The sequence below is a fragment of the Volvox carteri genome (assembly GCF_000143455.1).
Source record: "Volvox carteri f. nagariensis unplaced genomic scaffold VOLCAscaffold_57, whole genome shotgun sequence".
NCBI lineage: Eukaryota > Viridiplantae > Chlorophyta > Chlorophyceae > Chlamydomonadales > Volvocaceae > Volvox > Volvox carteri.
Window position 1 is genome coordinate 34,991 of NW_003307600.1, and position 3,841 is coordinate 38,831.

A 3,841-nucleotide genomic window follows, 5' to 3' on the forward strand; every position below is an offset into this window, starting at 1 on the left:
CAGCTGTGTGTGTGTTTTGGGGAGGCGCGGAAGGAAAAAGGGGCGAAGAAGAAAAGTGGGGAAAAAAGGGGAGAGGGGTTTTGGAGGGGAGAGAGGAATCGTGGAGCTCACCCTGGTGCGACATCTTCTCGTTTTCCAATTTTAACCAAAATTAACCTTCAACCGACAACGGTATGAGAAGCACTGCGGGGATCTCAAAGGAGAAATCAGAAAGGCCGGTAGCTCCCTTCGGTATTCCCCCCTGTCCATTACTCACATTCAACGGGGGCCCCGGGTAGCTCCTGACCCGCCCCGGCTGCCGAGAGACCACAAGGGCTAAAGACGGCCGGCAGCCAGCCACACATACACCCCGCCACATCGGCAGTCATCCCCTTTCTTTTCCACATAAGCGTATACACATACATACATACATACATACATACATACATACATACATACATACATACATACAATCGGCAGGCGGCTGGCAGAGGTTAAGGCCTGACTTCTGCTCCCAGTTGACCCAGTCGACCCGGGTTCAAATCCGCCTGCCGGCTCCTCGGGTGTTTGAGGGGTGATGAAATGGGAGGTGGCCCCCCATCTTATGGACGGTGTAGGACGTGATAATATCAACTTGCGAGCTGACCAGGAACTAAGTTGATGCGCCGTTGATCCGCTAGATTTGGTTGGATGCTGGTGGTGAGTTGCCGAACTCAACGAATACATTCTGAAGTCGGATGGGGTGACGGATTAGGGTGCCCCTCTAGCAGGGGAGAGCAGGGACTGCCCCGGGAAAGGGGGCCGCTGGCGAAGTTAACCACCCTGTAACAACATACATACATACATACATACATACATACGCACGCACCTGAGAAGCCTCTCCCGCGGGTTACACTCCCGCCCGAAGCAGCTAACAGATAACTCCCACTCCCATTGCCGTACTCGAACATGGGCATGTGGAGTATCTGGAGTCTTGGGAGGGACAGCGGTGGAAGAAGGAAGAAGGAGCTGGGGAGCACAAGGGGCGGAGGAGGCGGAGGAAGAAGGAGGAGGAGGTTGGGGAGGTTGAGGAGGAGAAGGGGCGTTTTCTGTGCCACCGGCGACAGGGCGTGCCGCCGCTGTCGCCATGTACGGCCCCACGTCCTCGCGTCGAAGCGGTTCTTGACGCGCAATGGAAGGCTGATGATGAAGGCTGGTTGGGTTTAGCGGGTGAGGGTGAGGGTGAGGGAACTGGGTGATTTGTGAAGTGGTTCCCGGCCGCGGCGGCAGGGCGGCAGCTGCTGTCGGGACAGTCACGGCCGGCGGCACCGCGATGCACTCGCACTCCGGTGGCGGCTGCTGCTGCTGCTGAGGGCGCCCTGTTGTCGTTGGCCCGCTAGACACCGACCCACGGGTCCCAAACTCCGTCGTACTGGACCCATGGGTCAGCGTGTCCCCCTTACCGGACCCATGGGTCGCTGTTCCCGTCGTCTGCTGCCACATTCCCTCTTGCACGGCGACGAATGGCTCCTGAGGATTCGTTAGGAGCGGTGGTACGGTGCTGAAGATGCTAGCTGCAGGTTTGCCGTACACAAGGCATGCGGGCATGCTGGCTGCAGCTGTAGGTGCTGATGTTGGTGGCACATCGTGCTCATCGAAATGCGGGCCGCCTGAATATACCGCCGATAGTGACTCGGGCGAGGATACGTGAGCCCCGCGAGTCGTTTCAGATTGCGCCAATTCCGTGCCATGCTGCTGCTGCTGCAGCTGCTGCTGGGTTTGACCCGCGTTTTGCAGTTGTACTTGGTTGGCAGGTGGTTGTGACGGTTGGACCGGTTGGGTGTCGGCGTCTCGCGCCGTACAAGCCTGCGTCTGAACCTGAGCTCGGACCTGCAGGAGGGACTGGTACGACAGCCACGCGGAAGCGAATTTGGCGGCGGCGGTGCTGCCTGACTGGTTAGCCGGCGACCCCGTCACTGCCGCCGTCATGGCCGGCTCGGGAACATCAATGGTACCGGAACCGCTGATAGCGACCCCGTCATTGCTGCTGCTACTGCTACTGCTGCTGCTACTGCTGCTGCTGGTGGAGCGGCCGGAGAGCTGTCGCGGCCTCAGGTCCCGCAGCTGATCGGGGTCCTCCGTCTGGCCCTGCCCCCCTTGCGTCTGCATGTGTGTTTGCGTGCCTTGAAGCTGCGATACCTCACATTGCTGAGGCTGAGACGAGACGGCAGCAGCAGGCTGCGCTGACGACAGCGGCGATGGCGGCAGCGGCAGCGGCGGTGGCGGTGTTGCCGTACGGAAGGGAATCGCCGCTCCCCGCAGGAAAAGCGGCCGCCGCTGAAGTGCGGGCGGAGGCTGCGGAGGCGGTACGTACGTGGAGGCATCCCCCGGGGCGGACGACGGTTCCCCACCCGCCCTACCTGCAGTGCTACTGCTGCTGCTGTCACTGCTAAAGCCGCTGCCACTACAGCAAATACCATTGGTGCTACTGCTACTGTTACTGCTACTGCTGATGATAGCAGCGGCGGCGGAGTTGCAATCTGTCGCCCCGGGGCGAAGTTCCCCCGGCTCTTGGGGGCCCCGTGGGCCACCACCTTGTGTGGGCGGGGAGGCCTGTTGCCTCACCTCCCCACAATCCTGCTTCTGCGGCACTGGCTGCTGGTGCGGCACTGGCTGGCGTGTCGTGCATGTTGCTGGTGCGGTGCCAATGGGCTGCTGTCGATGGGGCTGCAGCCGCAATGGCGGCGGCGGCGGCGGTGCACAGGTCCTTGCTGATGCAGCTACTGCCGCCAACTGCATGGTTTCAGCGGGACCGGCTACAGCCTTCGTCGGCTGGGGCTCTGATTCGTGTTCGTCGCGTTGCGAGAGGGGGGTTGCTGCTGGCGGCAGGAACGGCGGCGGCGGCGTGGATGGAGTCCTGTGTCGTACAGGCACATCGGTACCCACCATGAAGAGCGGCTTCCGCCGTTCGCCGCCCTCCAGCTTCACCTCCGTGGCCTCCGGGGCCCTACGGCCCAACAGCCAGCGACTTCCGACACTTGAAGCAGGCCCAGTCTTGCCGCCGTCGCCGTCGCTGCTGCTGCCGTCGCTGCCGCCGCCGCTGCGGTTTTCGCTAAAGCTGGTAGTGGCTGTAGTTGCCTCGCGCCGCAAGGCGGCCGCTGCTCCTTGCTGCCTCGCCTCCAGACCGCCGAGCAACTGATCCCCGCTTTTGCTCGCCGCGGCCTCCGCCTCCGCCACCGCCATGGTGGCGACGGCGCTCCCTGCCGCTACGGCCGCTACTGCCGTCGCCGCCTCCACACCATCGGCGGCAGCGCCGCACCCAGACTCCGGCCCCATCGCCGCACTGCCACTTGAAGCAGCCGCCGCCTCAGCCACGACCACGGACTCCCGCGTTTTCACGGCTGCGTCAAAGTCAAGCAGCACCGTTCCGGGAAGCCTGACGGGATGCACGGCAGCGTCCTCGACGGCGTCGGCAGGCCGTGACGCCACCGCCGTCGCCGTCCCTGTCAAGGCGGTCGCCGGGTCGTCGCCGCCGCCGCCGCCGCCGCCGGCAGGGACTTGACGACAGAGGCTCCTATACAGTTTCGGCAGACGTGCCGACAGCGGCGGCGGCGGCGGCGGCGTAGCTTGCAGGACAGGGGCTCGCCGCAGCCGCCACCATTCACTGTGACCGCCACGCATCCATAGCGGCAGGTACAGAGCATTGCCGTACGGCACCCAGGCCAGCTCATGAGGCCCACCAGCGACTTGGGGAGGGAGCTCTCCGTTGAGGAGCCTGGAGATGAATGCGTAGTTGTCTGGACAGGGGCGGGAGGTGCGGAACCATATGGGGGGATAGCAGGCATGGCGAGGGAGGGGGAAGGGGGGGAAATGGAAATGGGAA